The following is a 22,828-nucleotide window of genomic DNA, read 5'->3' as shown; positions in this document are numbered from 1 at the left end:
ACAATAAAGCAAAGCAATCCTGGCAGGAAAAAAAGCCAGTGCCAGCTGGGAATACAGGATCCCCGGAGCAGCAGCAGCAGCAGCCCTTCTAACCCGTTACCTGTTCAGAGGAGAGGATGCACAGGCTGATGCAGCAGGAGGACTTTAGAGCCCCTTGCTAAATGTGCACCCCATTTCCTGAGGAGTCGAGAATTGGCAGGGATAGAAGTGGCTTTCTGAAAGCCTGCATAAAGACGTGGTGCAGTGATGTGTCTGCAGAGAGCCCAGGGCAGGGGACATGTCAGCACCAGCCGCTGCCTCAGAGCAGAGCTCTGCAGAGGCTCCACCAGCACCCCGGGAAAGGGGCCAGTCTGCATGGCACAGCCCTGTGCGCACCACTATCCCCCTGGTATGGGCACGGGGACGGGCCTGGCACCTGTTCCTGGGACCAAAAAGGGAGACACCCTGGCTGCGGCATCCCAGTTCAGCTGCCCGCCCAGACTGGGCTGCGTCACAAATGGGTTCAAGCTTAATACAGCTACTGGGAGGTAGGTGAGAGCTGGTGCCTGAATGCACTTTCTCTTTTGAGATCCCAGCCCTTCCACTGCACTGCCCAACACTCTCAGCTCCCCCCATCCCTTTTCTCTAAAGCTCGCTGCTCCCCAAGAAGAAAGCCCCCTCGTTCATCCAGCCAGGCACCAGCTTTTTTCCGCGATTGTCAACAACATTCCAGGTAGCAGAAAACTCCACCTGGGACCCCCACTTTGATGTCTCCACCTGCTCTCATTTCCAGGCGGATTCGAGCCAACACTGATGTAGGCGGCGGATTTCCTTTGCCAGCAAGCAAAGACCTTGGGAGTGCCGGGAGGCTGGCACAGACGCTCATCAAGTTGTGGGGCCATCGCACGCAGCACGCCCTGGTTGATGGAAATGTCTGACCTAGTAAGTCTAAGCAAACGTCCTCCTCTTGCTGCTACCAACTTGTCTCATGCCGTGTCTTCGCCGCATCTGCCATTCAGTGTACTTCTGCCAAGCTATCCTGCAAATCCTTTGGAGCAGAGACCATCTTCCCGTTGTCTGTGTGTCACGCAACACAGTAGGGTCTCTAAGTACTGCTCAAAACCAAGCTTTTTAATTTTCTTTTCTTTAAACAAACCAACTAGAAGTCTGACAGAAAACACCCAGCAGCAGCAGCAGGGCACGGATTTCATCTTTGGAAGCACCAGCTGCCCCGGGGTGCTGGATGCACACAGCTGAAGGGACAACCTGACCTTGCCAAACAGATCAGAGCTGCTGCCTGTGCTGCAAGCACTGGGGTGGACGGGAGGCCAGTCAGTCACACCGGGGATTCTCAGATTGCACCGTGTCATCTGTGGGAAAGGGGGATTTTCCAGGCCTCTTAGGAAACAAATTAAGATGTCTTCAGATTCAAATTGCTAACTTTCAGGCACTTAACCTAGGAGTTTCAGTTAGCAGATTTGATTCCTCTGGCTCCATCTCTAGCCAGGAAAGAGAAGGGGGGTTCTTCAGAGGAGGCTGCATGCAGTAGCCTAACCTAGACTAGGCATGAATCTGAGTTAGGTGGTGCGATCATCCTTTCCTAGTTATTTTTGTGATGGATTCTTCTAAAATTCTGCAGATTTTGGAGTCTTACCAGAGTTGTAGATTTTTCCCCGAGCTTGACCCAGGCTGTACAGAGCTCTCCCTTGGGCAGGTCTCAGGACAGTGCCTGTGAGGAGTCTGGTGTTCACCAGCTCTGATGACTTGGAATAAGCCTTGGGCTACACACCTGTCTGATAATCTGGGCAGCAAAATGGAGTTTGAGGCGGGGCAGTACAGAGTTTCTGGTGTAGTCTAAGCAGCTGCAGTTCTACCTGGTATATTACATACTGCTCGCCTCATCCTCAACAGTTTCTCTACGTGTTTGGGTTTTTTTCCACTCTCCCTCAATGCTACTGAGACCCCTTGGCTCCATTTACAGTTCAGCTGCCAGCCTCCAATTGCTGCACACAGTTTATCCCGTACAGCCATTTGCATGTTTTGTCTTCAGACTGAGGGAGGGAAGAACAGGGAGATCCACAAATTCGTGACACTTTAAAGCAGGACACTACTCAGCAAAAATCAGACTGGTCCTCCAAATGAACACCACCCTCAGAGGATGGCAGGTCCCTGTGCAGGGAAGCAGGATCTTTTGTGTCCCATCAGAGGACTGCAATGCAGAAGCTCTGGGCATTAAAGACCTACCCGCGTGCTCAGCTGCAGAATCAAGATGTGTATCAATACAGCAATAATCTTCCCGGCTCTCCCCAGGTAACCCTGCACCTGAGGCTACCTGGAACCCCTCTGTAGGAAGATTTAGGCCTCTGCCCACATTTCAGTTGACCCGAGGCTGCTGGAGTTGCCCAGCTCTCTGAACAACACTAGTGTGAAAATCTCTTAGATGAGAGCTGGATGCCTGCAGGTGGGTAGCCCAGGAGGTAACTGCAGATGAGATTGAGGGGGGATGTTACTCTGCCAGCAAAGAGCTAAAACATATTGGAGAAAGTGTCAGGAAATACTAATGAAGAAGGACAAGGACAAAGGTTCTTTCTGATTAAGCTAGGCAGAGACAATGAAGCTGCAGCACCCTGGAGCACCAGTGCTTGCATGCTGCTTGCACCAGGTCTGCAGCCACTCTCATGGTCCTTAAAATTCCACAAGTAGCAGGGAGGAGGGACAGGGGACAGAAGACCTGATCCTGGGAGGGTGGGAGGCTCTTCCAGAAGCATTCCAGCAGCTCCAACACAGAACAGAAGCTGTGCCATAAAACAGCCCCAAACAAATTCAGGTTTGAATAGATCTGAAAAGAGAAAGAAATACCTTGTGACCCCAACCACAAGGGGCTGCATCCTAACCTGGCAGCAAGCTGAAATAGGTCGTATTCGTTCTATACTACAGATGATGTGTCGAAAGCTTTCTAGCCATCCCCGCTTAGCTTGTCTTCAGGACTGCAATAAACCCCACAGTAAGCTGTCATGTAAGATAAGCATCAGATTTACAGTGCAAATTAGTCTCACAGACAATGGAGTGAGCTAAGCATTTTGTTGGCACAGAGGAGCCCAGATTAAGGGCAAGAGAGACAGCAGAGATGAAATACACAAAATAATCAGAGAGACAGACACACAGCCTGAGCAGGGGAACAATTCTGTTCCCTGGAGCCCGCTGCAGCCCATGCTGCTCATGAAAGCTTTTCACCATCTGCCAAGCCCTTTTCCCTTTCCATCAATGACCTGGCCTTTTCAAGGGTCCCTTCAGCTTCACCCCATGTCAGCTTAGAACTGAAGAAGGAAAAAAAGATGAATAAAACACACTCCTGCGTGAATGCCAGCTCTCTGGGCTGGGGTCGGTGCCCCACACAACAGGCTCTCCTCCTCGGCCACAGCCCTCTGTGGTCCCCACTGGCCTTCCCTCCCGAGCAGGGGTCCTGCCTGCTGGGGCTCCAGAGAAACCTGGGTTTTCTCCTCTGATCCTGACAGCATCTGTGACTCAGGGCAGAAGTGAGATCAGTTTGTCGGTAATAACAGATACAATTCTCAAAGCTTCCACGGCGACTCCTCAGGGCTTTGCATTGCATTTATTTGGTGAGAGAAAATGATCGCCTGCGCTGCTGCCCACTAAAAATGGCACAGGCGTTATTCTTCCCCTCGGCCCCTGCCAGCAGTTGATATGACAGGCAGGGTGAACTCTTTAAGAAGGACTTGTACAAGTTGCTCTTTCCTACTAACTTATAAAAACAGCCCCAAGCCAGGAAAGCAGTGTCAGGGAGCAGCACGAATGGTTTTGCATCTTTAGGACACTTCCATCCCTGCTGGGCCCCAGGCAAAGGAGCTGGGCTGGCTCAGAGACCAAAATGTAAACAGTCAATGTCATCAGTCTGTCCCTCAGCAGACATGAGAGGAAGGGATGAGGTCACTAGTTCAAGCCTGAATTACGCCTCTGGCAGCTATTAAGTGACCACTGGTGGATTTAGGCAGGTTCCCCTACCTAGAAAAATGTTTGGGCTGGAGGTACAAGGAAGGGGTGGAGGATCAGCTACTCACACAGTCTAGTCCCAGTTTCTCCCAGCTGATTTTTAAGCAACACTGAGCAAATCGCTCTGACCTTTATCGCCCCTGCACCACCGTGATTGAGAATGTGCGATTTTCTAAAAGCCTTGGTTATTGAGTCATAAAAAAGTGTGTATGGGAGAGAAGTTTCCAGTCCTGATGTTTCTTGGAGAAAAACCTGAAAGTTTGATTCAAGTGCACTCTTAAGGCTCTGAGAACCCCAAATGGATTATTGTTATTTTTAACCTTGTGATTTTTCTGAGCTTACCTCAATTTGAAACGCATGGGGCTGGCACTGCTGCTTCTCTTCCCCTTCTGTAAAGCAAAGCTGAAGTTAATGATCCCTATTTCCTTGTATTGCTGTGCTGTCATGAAGGTTAATTAGGTACAGTTGGCAAGGTGCTTTAAGTGGGGAAATTGTCTCTGTATCGTCATGACTGGTGCTGACAGATTCCTGTTGACATTCTCAGTAGAGACGCCAATGACAACTTCCAATTTATCTCTGGAGAGGTTTCCAGTCACAAAGGCAGGATAAAAGCTTGCCCCCTCCTTATGCCCACCAGCCTGTTGCTGTGGAGCCACACAAGCTTATCCTGTAGCTGAGACTTTCCGTTTGGGTGATACACTCCTCTCCTAGCAAAAGCAGCTGAAGCAGGTCGAGACCACTCTGACCCTTGGGCACAAATGAAATCCCGCTGTTCGTGTTCTAGCAGGGCCCTTCTCCAGGGAACGGCCAACATCGCCTTCTTCCAAGTCTCCTGCATGCATCTGGACAAGGCTCAGCTGACCCCTGTGGGGCACAGCTGTAGCAAGCATTTACAGCTGGGATGAAGGAACCACCAGTCATGTCCTTTCTGGCATTTTAGGATCAAAGATCTAGATCCTGCAGTGTCACAGGCAAAGTGTTAAAGGGAGCACTACAAAGTGTTTGTTCCTTAAGCACCCGTGCTTCACTCCTGCCAGCAGTCCCATGCTGCAGCTGGTTGGAAACGGCTTCCCAGGCCCAGCAGCTGTGCCCTCCCCAGCCCTGCCCTGCCCTGGCGCCGAACGCTACAAACCAAGACGGCTGCCACCAGCAAAAAGCCTAGAAACGACACATTGAGTTTAGCCCTTGAGTTTTAAACTTTAGCTCTGCAATCAGCAAGACGTACTTGCCTCTCTCTGCAGCAGGATTGTTCGGGAAACTGCTGCACGCAGCAAAACAAGGGCAGCTGCCTCCGCAGCCCGGCTCACCCCAGGGCTCTTCACTGGCACAATGAGCTTTAATTGTTCCTTGCACATGCCCCAGGAGCAGTATTAACTGCTGAAGCATCTACCTTGAAGCACTGACAGACAGGGTTCAGGAGGGTAAACGAACAGTGGCTTGTTTTCCTCGGCTGAGCCTTTGGGGAGAAGCAGCCGAAGCTCTGACTCTGGAAGCTTGAGGCTTAGAGTTGGTTGGGAGTTTTCTGACTGGTCTTGTTGAGCAACATGTCACCAAACCAGAAACTGCTTGTAAAGACACAGTGGTATTGCTGAAACTTCTACTGAGAAAAGAATTCAGGGAGATCGGCCTCAGAGCAGCGAACAACCCAGTGGGTTAACACATTTGACCAGCCTCGAGTCAGCCCAAGGGCACTCCCCAGCCTCACACACATTTGGGCTAAATGGCCCAAACAGCAGCTGAATGCCACTTTCACTCTTTTTGCTGAACTGTTTCACTTTGCAAGTAGAGGTATTAACTGGAGAAGGAATATAAACTTGACCTCCCACTTACCAAGTGCTTTCATTACCAGAGTCAAGATCTGCCCCAAGATGGGTTTCTTGTTCTTGAAAAAAATAAGCGGCTCCTCTGCTTTGCCCTCCTGCAGAATATAACTGTTTTCTTGATCCAGAAATATCTTTTATATAGCTGTAACAGCCTGTAAGGGGCAGTCAGACTCCCCCTTCAACCAGGATTCCCTGGGATCCTTTTGATTCTTAATTCCTTATTTCCCCTCTAGGTTTACAACACTTCAGCTACTCTGGTGGCGTGGTCATGGTCTCTAATGATGCTGAAGACCAGCATGGCCCACAGTCCAGAAGTAATGCTCCTTCTGTGCTAGAAATATGCAAGTGAATTGCAGGACAGATCATCTACTAAAAAGGACGTGGATAGGGTAGAAGCCTGGAGACCCACCTCTGTTCTCAGCTTTATTGCTGACCTGTTGGATAAAAGCTACATCTCCCTTGCTTCCTCTCCACCTTACTGGCCTGCTTCAGCCATGGGTGGTGAAGACAGCATGCTGGGGATCCCACGTGGCCTGCAGCAGGGCCGGCTGGCACAAGTCCCAGCTCTGCCAAGGCCAGCAAGCTGAGAAAGGCAGGAGTCCACCCTTTGCAAAGGGGAAACTAATGAGCACTAACCAATTGGCCTCATGGTGCTTCTTAGAGACAATCTTCCAGCTCCCGCTGGCATACTTAACTTCTCATCTCAAAGAGAAAAAAATACACACTGGGACCAAGTCCTCAAAAGGTTGCCATCCTCTGATTTAGATCATGACTGCTTAAGTATGAGGACTCGCCCTTTTTATAGGCTTGTACAACAGCTGGCTTAAGGACACTCTTGTCTCATTCGAAGCAAATGTCATCTCCGACCACAGTGTATCGCTTGTAAGAAAGATGAGCCCACAGGAGAGTCCCAGAGCAAAGTTACAAGTGGCACTGCCCACTTAGGAAGAAAGAAATCTGGACATACCATTTCTATTTCCATTGCGACGTTTCTTTTTTTGAATGTGGAATATATGCAGAAGGTCAGGCTTTTGCTACTGGCCAGACAGGTCGCTAAAACACTTACAGGATGTCTTGATGCCACTGTCAGAGTGGAAAGATGATCCCGAAAGGCGTAAGATTTCAGCTTTCCCCAGAGAACTGTGAGCAGTGGCTGCTTCCTCACCACCCACACCCACCTCCGGGTCCTGTGCGAGAAACCACAATGGCATTAGGGCAGGTATGAATAGCAAGGGACAGCTATCAGCTGGGCTGTACCTTCCCTCTCACTTATGTTAAAAGCGTCCAAAGTGGCCATCAGACTTAGTTTGTTTGCACTTTATGTCCCTGTCTGCCTTCAGTTTCCACTCTCTGTTCCACCGACAAGCTCTTCCGCCAGTCAAGAGGCTTGCTTAAAAGCCTGGCAAGAAAGAACATATAAAGCTGCACCAATGGCTCCTTTTTCTGCTGGAGCCTCATCACTGTGACACTGAAATTTTGGATCATGAGGACTGGAATCACCTCTTGCTACAAATACGGGCTCTTGATTTCACTTGGGGATCTGTGGGTGGAACTGGAATAATCACGTAGACTCAACAATTTTCAGTGGCCTCAAGCTTTAATGGTCTGAGGAGGAGAGCTTTCAGACATAAAATTTTATTCCTTACAAACAACCCCTCCTTGCTTTTGTGCCCAGGCTGAAGAGATCATCTTTTTAAGCCTGCTCTTTGGCCCATGCTAGCTCAGCTCTTGTCAGGGCACATCACCTCCTCTGTCAATTCTGTAACAGCGGTTGCACATTCTTCACTGAGCTGCTTTCAGCTGCTTCTGATAGCACCTGGCACAAAAAGACCCCAAATGAATCAGAGGCTCTTGTTAAACAGCCTTGTTAATTCAGCTCTGATAAAGACACAGGAGAAAAAAAAATAATCGATATTTGTAAAATGAAAAAGGACAAAATCCATAGAGAAATAAAGGTCATTTTCACGGTTCTATGAGGCCCTTACAAACAATGGAGAGTAAATAACATAATCTAAGCTTATGTAAGGAATGACTTTTCTTCCATGCTCTAGTGCTAGCCAGTGGATTTTAAACAAAGGCAGACTCGGCTAAGCCTCCTCTGTCCAGTGAGGCTAGAAGTCCTTCCCACGACAATGCTGCTAACTCACAATTTATCAAAAAGTGCCTGAAGTTTGGTCTCACCAGCGGTTTGGGAAGGGGAGTGGAAGTGAAAGACAGTCACGTCTAGCCAGCAGGAAGGTGCTCCAAGCTGCCAAGATCAGACATCAAAAGTCTGCTCTGCTCATTCATCAACTGTCATGAATATTTTGTGTACTCTGCCACCTTATTATTAAAGGCTTAATCTCTCTACCTTATGGAAACACGTGATTGTCACTCAAGCATTTTACAGCTGAGATAGCTGAGAACTTGTCCAAAAACACTCTGTGTAAAGCTGGGAGCACAATCTGCGTTGCTAACAGGGGAGGACCCAGGTTCACGCATTTCCTGTGCTCACCCCTGGAGCAGCTGAGCCATGGATGCTGATCCTTTCCAGCAGGATGGCTGACACCAGTGAGAAATCCAGAAATTCCCCATTTATTCTGACTATGTGCTCCCCACCCCTCTCCAAGGCACACAGAGGAACAGAAGAGAAAATGGACAGAGGCTCAAAAAGCAAAGCCACGAATTTTAACGGACCTAAGGTCTGAGTGAAGATATTTTGACTCAGAGAAATGACCCATTCATCCCAGAGGCTATCCAGGAGTCTTTCTGCCCATCCAAAGGATAACAAGGCAGTTAAGCTAAAAGCTGTGTGCTACAGAAGCAGCTGAGCTGAAGATTTACTGGGGAGACACGAATACGCTTGCCTGCACGTGCTTCAGCATGCCAGCAATGGGCAGGATAGGGCCTTTGTTATTCTGCTGGTGGTAGGTGTTGGATGGCATAGTCTCAAAAACTCATTCCCCCATCTCAGCTGTCAAGGGGAGAGTGCTGCAGTCGTATGCTGCCTGTGAGAGTAGACGAATGGGCAGAGCATCCCTCCCCCACAGCCAGGCTAACGGGGGAAGGACAGGACCCATCGGTGCTTCGCAAAATTAGATCTATTCCAGCGCAAAAATCACACCCCAGCTCTATGCCCAAACTTCTCGTGTGTCCCCTCGCCTCTATTGCTTTGAAGTGAGCCAGCCAGGGCTACCTGTTGTGCTCCTGGTGAGCCTGCCACCTGGAAAGCTCAGCCCTGAATGCATAAATTAGAGTTAGCACTAACACTGCCCAAGGGAACATCAAACCTCCTCCTCTGTGTGGCACAGACAAAGAGCTGCTGCTTAGGAACGTGAAGCCGCAAATGTGACAGTTCCCTTTGCTTCCTTCCATATTCATGTTCTTGTTCTTTTCAGGGCAGATTTCAATTCGGCACAGCAGGGATCCCACGTGCACTTGGGTTCCTGGTGACTACTGAAGGGCTCTGCCTGGTGCTGCAGGTAAATTGAATTTCATCTTTGATCCCATGGCAGAACTGCCACGGAGCCAGGGTCTAGTTTGGCTCTCAGAGATGCTGGGATATTTAGGCCTCCCTTTAAGATTAGTGTTTCATATAGTTGGAGGAATATCTGGAATAAGAGAGACTCCCACCCACCTCCTTAGCGCAGCCACCAGCTCAGCCCTACGCTCTCAGCCTCTCTTGGGAGGTCTGCCTAAGCTTGCTTTCCCCCACTGCCAAGCAGTGATAAACAGGCTTCACTTTATCTGAAAGGGAGGACCCCTTGTCACCTCTTAGCTTTCTCCTGAGTCAGTCTTGACTCAAGCTCGGGGTATCCCCTGTCACTGCCTGGAGAAGACCGGTTGACCATAAAGTACCAGAATCTACTGCATGCAAGCAGAGAGCCCTATTCCCTCCCTGCTCTGTTTCTGGTTCTGCTGAGGCGTTTCCAGCCTGCAGTGCATCTCTGTGGCACTGGGAGGGGGGACATCAAATGACCTCCCACCAGTTTCAGCAGGACCTTCTCTAACTCAAAAGAAGTCCCTTCGGCCTGGTGAACCTAGTTCCCAGCAGAGATTTCATGTGAGACCAGTATCAGAAATATTGATAATACTTCTACTCTCATTCACTTCACCAACTGCTGAAAATCCTCCCAAATGCCTGACTGGGATAGCGATGAGCTGGGGAAGGCTGAAAGCCCGGAGAACCTGAGACCCCTCCGGGATCACTGCCCTTCTCCAGTACCTACCTGTTTTGAATCAAAGCCAAGCAAAGCCTGACTTTGTTGTTGTGGCAAAGGGCTCAGTGGAAAAATTCAGCTGCACACCTACAGCAGCCTTTCAGGTCTCCACATTAAGACAACATTTACTGTCTTGATTCTGTAACGTAGCCCAGCCTGGCAATGCTGTCATGCTTTTGCTATCGGGAAATGGAAGGCAACATTGCCCTTCTCCACAGATTCCCCTTGTATTTTCTTCTGCAGTTCTGTACACATGGGAAGCAACAGGGCAGAACGATTGATTCCTTTCAAAATGAGGGAGTACCCAAAGATGCTTTAAGGTACCACAGTACAGAGCTGAGGGATCTGTGTGTCAGGAACCTTCCCAGCTTTCACATCAGGGTGCCCAGCTCAGCTTGTGTTCCATATGCATGCATATGCTACCCTCATTCTCGACAGGATAAAACCTTCAGAAACTCCAGCTCCCAACATGCCACACTTGAGCTTGGCTAGTGCAACCATTACAAAAACTCATTTGCACCTTTATTTTCCTCCCTTTGTTTCCAATCAGATGCATACAGGGAATGACTGGAGTGACATGAATCTAATCAGAGGCTGATGCCACATCAAAAATCCCATCAAGCTATCTTCCAGTCCCAACAGGCCCTCCACTGAAAGAAAACATCTTGTTATGGCCTGGAGAACCCCTGTGTACATTGTGTCCCCAGCAGGGTTTCTTAATGGCCTCAGTAGTCAGAAACTGGGTTTTATTTTAGAAAGTACAAACACAAATCCTTTCTATTTAAATACCCTCCTCGCACTTAATGCTGCATTTCTGGACTTTTTTTCTAGCAACAAACCAACTCTGTATTAAGGAATTCCACGGAGAGAAACCTTAATTCTCCAGCAACATTACAGCAGAGCTCAAATGGCCGAGGAGACCCCGCACACACATTTCATGCCTGCTGTGCACAAGCATGCATCTGCTCAAGCGAAAGCTGGGGCAGCGGGATGTTTGCAGTCCTGTTCACCATTCCGCCAGAACAACCTAAGGGGGCTGCTGCAACCCTCAGATGCCTTCAACTTGGAAAATCCAGCTGACACCACCAACCCTAGCCCAGGCCGCGGAACTTGCCGCTCCTAAATGCTGAGCCCTGTTAGTGAAACGGACTGAAAGACACACGGCCTCCGATCGGTACCTTCCAGATTTCTGCTTAGGAAGTTTTACCAAGCCTCCTGAGGCGGCATCCAAGCACCTTTCCGGCTAGGAGCCATCCTGAGCACAGATAGATGCTGTCTGCTGAGCACTAAAGGCCTCTCTTCCCCTACAGCGACAACTTGGCTGTCTGAACTCTAGCTGGCTGATGGCAGCACCTGGATGCCGTCCAAAGGCAGTAAGTTTCTTGCAGCTGAATACGTTCAGTCCCTCTCCTAAGGCACAGTCTCCATTACACAGCTATTGTTTATGACCCCAATTATCTCCCAGAAACTGGTCCTTGCCTGCAGTTAATAACTAAGGCTAAGTGATCAACCGTTAGAACTCCAGCAAACTGGTTGTTAACTTCTCTGTCGACCAAGTTCAGAGTCTTTTACTGCTATTAGAAACTCAGATTAATGATGCATAACAGAAATGAACTCTCCTGTGACACAGCTGGGTGAGGCCAGGTGAGCAGGAAAAGAATCACTCCTTTTTCCCGGAGGTATCAGCTGAGCAGGGAGGAACGAGCCTTCCTTAACTCACTCCTCAGCCTCCCCTGGTGCCTGGGAGATGACAAAGAACATCTTATTTTGCGGAGTCCTTTAAACTTTTCTCAGGACCTGGATCATCTGGGCAAATCTGTATGTAAAATGGGCTCACTCTCCGGAAACCGCTTCCAGAGACCTTTTCCAAACTGTAATTCCTACCCTAGTATATCAGATTCCCAGCAGTTAACAAGAGCAGGCCAATATTGCAAACCCCTGTGGGGCAGGAAAATGAGACCTCGCTTCAGAAAGAGAGGCTATATAGACCCAGCATGCAGTGTGCAGAAATGAATCTCAGGTTTCAAGGGGACATCTAAGTCCAATAACAGAGGTACTGTCAGGAAATAGAACAGAAAATAGTAGCTTCAATTCTGAAAAAGCTAATGCTGCTTCCCTTTCACAGCTCTTTCTTGTCTTCCGAACACTAATGGGAGACCATCAGTCTTGCGCTCAACGGGCTCACAAGGGCCACTAGGTATCTTACAGGACATAATTTTCTCAAGAGATTCACCAACCCATACTCCATAAAGCACAGAAATCTGATTCTGGGGAATTACCACCATGGTCTTGGGCAGACAGTCTGTCCCAATCCATACTCAGAGAGCACCAGAAAAATAAACCCAGGCAGTGCAGCTGTGCAACTGTGGGGCTCTGGGACAAACGGACAATGACATGGGAAGGGGAAGAGTGGCTAGAACAAGCGTAAGGATTCCTGGTTGGTTATGCACAACGTTAGGAGTTGGTGCCTACGAGTGACTTTGGGTACAATGAGCTCACTGTCTGAATCCGAGTGTGACTGTCTCCTCCTGCTGCCACAGGTATGCAGGGAACAGGAGAAGGAATAAGGCACTGCTTGCTGAAAGGTCTTCTGCAGCCAACTTCTCCTGCCCAGATGCCTGCCCCTCCAGCTCCCTTGGGACATCTGAGGAGCCAGCACTGGACAGCTGACATTTAGGACCCCCTCCTTGAAATCTGCCATATGCTGTCCAAAAGACAGCACTCTCTGCATCAGCTAGGAAAAGGCAGACAAGGAAGGAAACCACAGAGAACAAAAGAGTGCACCTTTCCCCGTCTGATCGACTGCTGGATAATAGAACACCACAAACATGTGTCACCATGGGTGAGAGCCAGGTGAGGATGGATGCCTCTGTGCTATCAGTGGGTGGTGAAGGGAGACCCAGTGATAGTTAGAGGAAGCAACAGATGTTCTGGGGGTGTGAAGAGGATGCAAGGATCATCCTGCACTGATGAAACAGCATTCAAAGAGCAGAACACTTCCTGCAAAAGTTTGCTGGTGCTTTTTCTGTCCTGCCCAGTCCATTCCCAACCACAACCCCCATAACCATGTGGACATGGTGACACCTTCTAATGAAAGTGGAGCACTACTGTGTGTGTGGCTGCCATCAACAGAGAGGTTCTGTCAGCAGACACCCTAGCACCCAGCTGCCCCACAGAGGCACATGAAGCGCAACTGCAACAAGCACAAACAAATGCTTGTGGTGTGAGGCCATGCCTGTAAGGCAACGGCCACCAGCTAGTGACCACACAGCAACTCGCAGGAGCCTGTGGGCCTGCGTGGTCTGGAGGGGAGCTGAGTGGCTGCTGAGTCCTCTGCTGCTGTCCTCCACCAGGGCTTGGCAAGAGTGACGTGGCCACCACTCCCAGAGACTGCTCAGGCAGCTTTAAAATCACACTCTTTCATCATTATGCACAGATTTACTTATTCATGTATTCTCAACAGAAGCACTAACGGCCATAATTGGATCCATTACTGGGGTTATTAGAACTCTCAGTCACTGCCTCTGCAGCCTCGCGTGGTGCTGGGGAAATGCACAGGAAGAACAAACAGGGCAGAGGTACGGCCAGCAGCACGGGCTTTAAAAATTCGTTAAGTTGTTACTGTGGCAACTAAACCAAAATTTCTGGCAGGGACTGCAATGTGTGGGGAACTGTAAACTTCTCCATTTGTGGAAAACGTTGGTCATGTCTCTGGAAGGGAGGTGGAGGAAAGAGAGAAAGAAGGGCTCTTTTCAGAGACTGCTACAGCAAGAGCCAAAAATGGTCTGCTTGCAAATTTATCCTTATGGCAAGCCCTGATGACGGTTGGATTCTGCATACCAGAGCTTCCCAGGAGCCAGCGCACCGAGACAGAGCTGGCATGTATGGAAGAGCATTTCTAGGTATTCAGTCCAGCTGGTCTTGATTGCCAGGAAAGCAACAGACATAGACAGCGCTCGTGGAGTCCACTCACTTACACCTTCACCTGCCTCCTCTGCCCCACAACCTATCATATGTCTCCAAAGAAAATGAAGCTCGTCTGGGAATTAACTTCCATTGAGATGACAGATTCTGGAACACCAAACTTTCCACCAATAAACAGCAGGAAATGGAAAAGCAGTGGTTAGGTCTGGAAATACTAAAATTTGGATAGAAAGACTGAACCCGATCTCAGAAAGCACCGTAAGTTTTCAAGATACTCAGTTCTCTCTGAGTGGTCAGGACGGCAGTAACCACCTGGATAAAATATCACATAGCCTGACAAGCTTCAGAAGCGTCCACTACTTTAACATCTCAACACAGGTTGCAAATTTTCAGGTTCAGCATCTTAAGTTCATATTTAGTTACAATGCAAAAGCAGAATCAGCATTGATTTAATGTTGGTTGATTGAAAGTTGATTTAGGCTAAACAAGTTGTGTTGTGCCACCTGTTTAATTTTCTGGGAGATCCCCCAGTTCACATCTGAGCCTGCTCAGCTAGCAAAGACCAAGCCCTCCTGCCCCCCACCCTTCCTGCTCAGGGATCATGGTTTTGTTACTTATGAAGTAATTCATTTAGTTTGGAAACTCAGAATGGCTCAGATGCCTGATGTGAGACTCTGAATTCTCTCAAGTTCAGTGCATAGGTTGGAGCTACCAAACGGCCACTTTGCAAAAAGATTCAAGAGTGACAGCGGATACTGCCAGCAGAAAATTTGCCAACTGAGAGATATCATATAGGCAAAATGATTGATGAGGATTCCAGTTTTTCTCTGGAGTCAGCAGCTTAACTGAGAAGACTTTATTGCAAGTTAGACTCGCTTGGTGGGACTGATTTCCACTGTTGAAGGAGGAGCAGAGGCAACGGGAGAACAAAACTACGGGACTGGTGTCGGGTCAGCGTAGGGGAGCAGCATCCAAGCAGCCCCATTGTAATGCCGCCGGTCTCCTCTTCTCTGTCCCCTGGTGCCACGGAGGCTCACGGCTTCCTGACCCTGGCCCTCACCGCTCACACGGCTTCACTGCATTAATGACCTCAGTGAGAATTTTTTAAGCTGACTGACAGCAACTTGGAAAAAAAAACCACTCAGGAGCTATGAAATTGCACCTTTGCCAAAGGGGAGCTTAACGCAGGGCAGGAAAGAGGCACTGGCTAAGTGCACAGGAGGTCTTTAAATAGACACCCTGGGTCTGCTCTGCACAGCATTAAGGATCGTGGCGAGTCTCTGAGGTCAAGGTAAGAAATGAGTACTTGCAAAGTTCAGTGAAACTTATGCTTACAATACAGCCCTAATTATCCTGTTAATCAAAGCAAAAATCCTTCAGTTTTGCAAATCCAGCCAGCAAGAGGCTGCAAAGTCACAGCTCACTCACTTAACCCCCAACTGCCCTACAGGCTAGAAAGCCAAGGAATAGGAAGTTTTGAAAGGCTTTGAAATTTTACTCCACTCCACCTCCTCCACAACCTTCTACCTTCATCTCTAGCCTACAACACTTGAATAAGGACTTGTTAACAACGAGGCTTAGAGAAGAAATGCAAGGCATTACCTGCCTGCAGCTGTTAAAATCTGAAATCTGTAGTATATGAATGTTGTTCGTGTAGACAAAAATCTTTTGTTGGCATAAACATCACCTCAATCCATACTTCTGTCATCCACTGAAGTGTACGGCATATATCAAAACCTTACATGTTGTATTCTGGTCAATGGAGTTTATGGTGTGGTTACTTCTGGTGAACAACAGAATTTTCCTCCCTGCAAACTACTTCTTCTTAAGCAGCTTGGTGCTTTGAGACACACAGACTTTGGTTTAAATGCTACTACACTAAGGGAGAAAAAAAATCAGTCCATCAAACAAGAGAAAGGTAGAACACACAGAGATCACTTCTCAATTTCCAGAGTCACTGATGCGGTGAAGATATATGTTGCTTGAGCACAGGCTTGTCACTGGCTTTGGGTGGCGAAACATCAGCAGCAGTTAAGGTTCGCTGGAAAATTTTCCCTGTGCACACACAACAATTTTAGTCTTGATGTTAGAGTTGTTAACACCTGCATCTGAGCACTTCCAAACTTTCGAGTAGTTCCAGGCCTTGAGAAAACAGCCTGTTCTCATAAATTAAAACCTTATCATACACAGTTGATTAGGTAAATACAAGTTTTACTTTAAGTTCATAATTTTGAGGGGATGGCCATTTACTTAGGAACTCTTTTTAATTATGAAGAATTAAGTAGCAGAAATTATTGCCAAGCACACAGGCTACACACATGATATCTCTGACTCCGAAGATATCAAATACGGAGACTGCTTTTTTCAGGCTGATCTTCCCCCATATGCAAATATAAAACCACTGGATAATCATATTCAGTCCTCCACTGTCAGGTAAAGTACTGGAGGTGCCACAGCTTATCACAGCTAGAGCACGTTATTTAATTTTCATATAAGTAACCAAATCCCATCTTAGAAACAGTTAGGTTATTTGCCCTATTACTCTTACTTGGATATCTAAAATCTTACTGGTCTTTTGCTTAAGAAACTTAATTTGCAGCCTAAATTTATTCATGGACCATTTATACCCATTTCCTCTTGTGCCAATGTTGTCTTTTAGTTTAAATTGCTCTTCTCCCTCCCTGGTGTTTACTCCTCTGATGTATTTATAGAGAGCATTCACATCTCCTCTCAGCCTCTGTTTTGCAAGACTAAACAAGACACACTCTTATAGTCCTCACGTATACAATGGATTCTCCATTGCCCCCACCATCCCAGAAACCTTTCTCTCCACCTATATGCCAGTCTTGTGTCAGGTATTTTTTGCACATGGGTATTTGGTAGTGTGCAGAGGATTCACCAAAGCCATGTACGCTACCTTCTCCTTGAAGGGACAGCTTGCCTCATACAACCTAGGACTGCATTTGGTTTTCAGTATATTGAGAGGGTGCAGTAATTTCTTTCATTAACTAACATACTCTAACCCTTCTCTTCCCTCAAGCCCCTAATGAGCTCTCAGTCTACACCAGACATTCTTGTTATCAGTCCTTAGGTGTATAGTCTTTTTTTTTTTGGTACTGTTACAAATTGTTACATTTCTATCATTTTCAACATTAGTTATCAATTTTTGCAGTATGATATCCAAGCATTGCTATCAGTAATAGCAATATGCTGACTGTTTTGTGTCATGCCTTTTTGTACGTCCACACCCAACAGAAAACGTACGGTGGAATCTAGAAACTGCTTAAGTCATCCCAGGCAAGCATCTGTTCCAGACTAAGAGGAGGAGTGGTTTCTCCTTCAGCTCCAGCCTCCACCAAGTGAGAAAACCACCACTTCATCTGCATATGATCTCCTCCTGATACAGGGCACAAATCACGTTCTCATTGCCTGAGACTCCAAACCCTCTTGCAAACATAGAATCATAGAATGGTTCGGGTTGGAAGGGACCTCAAAGATCATCTAGTTCCAGCCCCCCTGCCCTGGGCAGGGACACCACCCGCTAGATCAGGTTGCTCAAAGCCTCATCCAGCCTGGCCTTGAACACTTCCAGGGATGGGGCATCCACAGCTTCTCTGGGCAACCTGTTCCAGTGTCTCACCACCCTCACAGTAAAGAATTTCTTCCTAATATCTAATCTAAATCTCCCCTCTTTCAGTTTGAGACCGTTATCCTTTGTCCTATCATTACACTCCCTGATAAAGAGTCCCTCCCCAGCTTTCTTGTAGGCCCCCTTTAGGTACTGGAAGGCCGCTATAAGGTCTCCTTGGAGCCTTCTCTTCTCCAGGCTGAACAACCCCAACACTCTCAGCCTGTCCTCATAGCATAGGTGCTCCAGCCCTCTGATCATCTTCGTGGCCCTCCACTGGACCTGTTCCATGCTGAATCCTGGCTGTGCGACCGGAGACCTTGGGGAGAAGCCAGCCACCCAGGTGATGTTTTTGCATCGGTCTCATTGTGAGGATGGAAGAGGGAATTGTCCTGTGCAACAGTGTTTTCCATGTTCCTGTTCTAACTCAGGTGGGCAGGAGAGAACCACTCAAAGAAGATCAAGCATAACTTTCTCTGTCCTCAAGGCTCTTGTAGCTCTTCATTTTGTGAACCTATTGAGGTCTAGGCTTTTCACAATCTCCTCTTTCTGACATCTCTTGCTCGCGTTTGGATGGTAGGAAGAGAAGCACTACTTTCTCTCCAACTACCACAGCTGAGGCATTTGCAGCCTTTGTGCTATAGAATCTGACTTTCCTCCCCTAATTACGTCTCATTTCTCTACCTCTAATTTACTTGCTTCGTCGAGTCGAAATCCTCGAGGGCAGCATGGCATTGTGACTACAGCACTCATCAGAGACCGCAAAATGCAGCTATAAAATACAGCAACGTTAGTGATACCTCTCTCAGATCACTCACTGCCTTGCTATCACGACAAAAGACATTTGGAAATGCTTATCAATAACATTGATTACAGCCCAGATGCTTAGGCTAGGTAAGTATTCTCTAGTGCTCATGCAAGCTGCCTGCGAGTAAGAGTCTTGCTCTAGCAGGACTCAAGTTGTTTCGGATGACTTTGGGCCAAAAGCAAATTGGTTTGATTAACACCCTATCCTTACGGGGCTGTAAGCTGAAGAGCAGAATGAAGGGAAAGGAAGAGAACAGAAAAGCCTGGTCCTGAGCCGGCTGTTTCCAAACCTGTTTACTTAACTATTAGCAAGGGTGGTTTCTCCTTAATTTATTTACATGGAATGTTTCTGTAACCATCTGCTCTTAAGCTAAACGAAAAATTATCATCTTTCTCCTGCTGCTGCAGAGACTCCCTTGGATGTTCTTAATAATACAAAAAATCTATCATTTTAATGCAGACAGCTCGGCTAATAAAAATGATCTGTACCATTAGTAATTATGCCACAAATACAAAGCAAACAAGCAGCCTTTCCCTGAGGAGGCCAAGCATAAAACACCTCTCTCACCGACCAGGGGCCAGAGACAACTGCACAGCAGTGGGACTTGGCTTCTCACTTCTCTACCAAAGACCAGAAAAACAAAGAGGAGGGCAGTTTAATTAAGTTACCATTACTCACTTCTTTAACAAGCTTTAGGTGCTTCAGTCAAACCTGCCTGGGCCCCATTTTCCTACAGAGCTTTTCTCCAGACTATTAATACGAAACTACCTTGGTTTATCGGCTTCCACAGTTCTCACGATGTCAGAACCCTTTAAGGCTCTGATGTATCCACCTTTGCTGTGAAATGAGCTGATGTGGCTAGTCCCAGTCAACAGATGGGAAACTTGAGGCAGAAAGCAGCTAAAAGTAACAGCAAAGACGATGTAAGAAAGCAGTGAAGCAAGAAAATTAATTCAAGCCATGAACCCATTACTGAGCAATTAAAAACATCACTTTAGGTAGGGCCTACTTAAAAAAAGCTCCACCACAGGCAGTTTGCTAACAAATGGAGGGACAGCACTACTGGCCCACATGTTGCCTGATACCATTTCAGTGTGGCCAGCACTGGACTAGCTGGCATGATACCTAGATATTGTTTCTCATCAACTGCTGCTCCCTCCTATGAAGAGCATCAAATCACTTAACCTCTGTGACTCAGTCTCCTCCCCCCAAAAAAAGCAATAAAATGCTTAGAGGTTCAGGGATGAATGAAAGGGAAACAAATCAAAGCAACACAGAAGGAAACGTTGTTTTCTTTAAACAAGTGCTAAGGGAAAAGGAGTTAGATTACACCTCAAATTATATCAATAAATTATGAACATACCTCTTTACTAAATAATTCAATTGATAAAGAAATGTGTGTAAAGAAAGATATTCAATGTCTTGGGGATTTTCAAACACTTCTGTAGAGAGACGAGCATCATAAGAGATGAAATGCGAAGAAACTGGAAGGCCAGCACATGCCATGGATTCCTGCAGCCCAGAGGTTCTGGCAACTTGCATGTGCTGCATGAAGAAAGCGGAGTGCCTGCCCTGGCGGCGGGGCAGGGGGGTGCCGAAGGGCTGCTCCTGGGAGCACACTTACAGAAGCCGAGGATTTAATCCCAACTCGGCCAACCTGTCTGTTGACTTTAGTTTCCTTTGCTTCTGTTTCTCAGTCTGTAAAATGGGGCTAAGGGCAGGTCTGTTGTGGGATGATGGGATGGTTCATGTTTGTATATCATTTCAAAAGCTAAAGATGCACAAAAGAGGGCAATTCTTTGCTAAGCAGGTAAAGAAGGGCAAACTACAACGGATGATAACAGGCAGGCATGAACTGACTGCTCTGTGAAAATACTGCAGGAAAGCACCAAAGCTGGTACATCACGGGACAGATCGTGCAAAACAACCAGCAATTTGCTGAGCTACAGCAGAGGAAGCAATAGCCATGGCTCCCTATGAGGAGGGAGCCATAGCCGTGGCCGTGAGCCAGTCCCAGAACCGCAGGGAAATACAGGAGCTTTACCAGCTGATGTTTTATACTGAGGTTAGAGATGCATATAGATCATTGACATGGATGATACCTTGCTCATGAAGGATAAGCCAAGCTATTTTTAAAAACAACTCCTTGGATAGTCGGAGAGCTGATCTTGGCTTGCACCGGGGCAGGGCTGCTAGGGAAGATTGACGACTGGTGCATAGGGATCAGATACTTCAGTTGCACTCGTACCTACACAGAGGCTGCGAGCTGCAGAGCTGAAACTGGTTCAGGGAAGCTATCAGATTCCCCAGCCCCATCCCCGAGTCTCTCGGAGTTTGAGAGTGACAGGCTGCAGGGAGATGGCGGGGGAAGCAAGGTGAAGGGGAGGCCGTTGTGCTACACCAGATAGCAGTTGCTTACCACCCCCACCTCATCACCATTTTCGCCTTGTATTGTTTCATGGGCTATTAATATTCATAAGAGCTTTTCTACTGTGTTTGCACTTTTCTATCATGCTCGCAGGCCTGATCTCTACTTGCCTTAATAGGATGCAAACCTCATGAAATCAGATCTTATTAGCAAAACTCCATCAGACGCCCTCAGCAACGCAGTACCTCAGTCCCCACTCCTGCTAAAGTGAAAGGGAAGCCTTTCGCGCTGTTGACATCTGTAGAGCTCTTAATCTAATATGACATTTCAATCCTAAGAGCAGAAACAGAGTAAAACACAGTGCGGGGAATGCCGCTGAATGCTGCTGAGTCAAGCCCCACAGCATCACAGCCAAGAGATGCAAAAGAAATAAAGTTTCTAATCCTGGCTTGCAATAAACCTGACCGAACAAAGGTGCTGGTTCATTACCACCTTTAGCTCACTGATGGAAGACTGCTGATTTAGCCCCAAATGAGTTCCTCCAAACTCTCTGTCCTGAAGTACAAACCTCTTGGCTGTCTCCCATGTGACAGCGATGTTGTCCTGGGGCACAACCTCACCCCTGGGGGCTTCACACAGTCAAGAGGGGAACGACAAGAAAAGGCAGCGTTGGGAAGTGGAGACCTTATCTCTGCTCCTTGCCCCTCCTCACCTTTTAAACCACTGACTTGACAAACGTGCATGAATTTTCAATTCTTGGCCTCGCAGAGCCAAGAGAGGAGAACGAGATTGGAGCCTGGAGTGCAGCACCAACGAGGATGCTCTGCACTTCTAGAGCACGTGCCTTGAGTCCTGCCTTATGTCTGCTCCATACATCATCGCTGGTGATAAAGATGCCATAGATTGATTTTTCCAGATCCCAGGTGAAGACCGCACCTCTGGCAGAAAGAAAAATCATTGCTGGAGTTGGAAAGTGAACAGATTTTAGTTTGTAAGTCAGCGAGTGAAAATAAATACAAAACGTACAGTGTCACACTCCCAGTCAGTCATTTTCCTAAGTAGAACAGTACATTAACACATTAATTTTAAAAGAACTTCCAGATGCAATAGCTAACAAGGATGTTGACAGCAGGCTCTTACTGAATAAGAGCTGTTAAAGTCTTGACCCTGAACTGCCCAAATCCTTTCTGCTTAATTAACGACCTTCATTCTGTATCAACAATAACTGATAGCAATTTGATGGAAAATTGCTGACCTAATGTTCAGGACACTTTGCCGGTCGGGTTTGATAGAGAATGGTTCTGTGGTGTATATCTCCTGCTCTCAATACATGGGAGCACGAACTCTTGCCAAAGATCACATCTTATTCTTGGCAGATGGTTGAGAAAATGAGACTAGGCCCATATGGATCCAAATTGCTAAGAGCAGAGTTGGGATTTAATCATAGCCTTTCTTGTCGTGGAGAGGTGAAAAACTGTCTCAAATCACCCGCATTACCAAAAGGTCCTGACTGCAAGGACTCAGGAGTATCTTATCTTTAGTTATTTCTAATTACAGGGCTTAAAAATTTCCTTCTTTTTTTTTTTTTAACCTGTTGTGTGAACATCAAGGGAAAGGAGAAATCTTTTGCTATTATTATCTATTCATACTTACAGCAAGGAAATTCAGCCGTATCACAAGACCATTATTTCTGACTACAAGGATTCTTCCAAGTGTTTTTGACAGGATAAAGGGGAACTGGCACTGGGACCAAAGGATAGCTGCAAAGTTTCAGAAGAATACTCAGACATTTAGATTTTCAAATTACTGTACAAGGTGCATGCTGTAATTTATAACCAGTTGAAACTGCTAAAGTTAGGCAGACAAGAGTGGGTTATTGTATCGACTAAGGCTTTGTACAAGGGTAGCACCCCAATTCAGCATCCTCATTTATAAGGTCAGGAGGGACAGTGGATTCTGACATGTAAGAAGGTTTTAGGAACACTATTCTTCCCTCAGCTTAATTGCCACTTTCTCTGAATCAAGGTATGCCTGATTAAGTTGCAGACCTCACAAAAGCTTTCTCCAAAACACGGGAATGGGTTCTCC

General features: G+C 47.2%; 1 protein-coding gene across 8 annotated transcripts in view; it reads right to left on the bottom strand.

Moving 5' to 3' along the window:
• Positions 1–22,828, bottom strand: part of LOC128908193 (transmembrane protein 263-like) — a 206,020-nt gene that overhangs the window by 5,923 nt on the left and 177,269 nt on the right. The gene's annotated exons all lie outside the window — the stretch shown is intronic.

This window comes from Rissa tridactyla, chromosome 4, assembly GCF_028500815.1.
Source record: "Rissa tridactyla isolate bRisTri1 chromosome 4, bRisTri1.patW.cur.20221130, whole genome shotgun sequence".
Taxonomy (NCBI): Eukaryota; Metazoa; Chordata; class Aves; order Charadriiformes; family Laridae; genus Rissa; species Rissa tridactyla.
The sequence above is the reverse complement of the archived record's forward strand: the minus strand, read 5'-3'. Positions and strand labels throughout refer to the sequence as shown.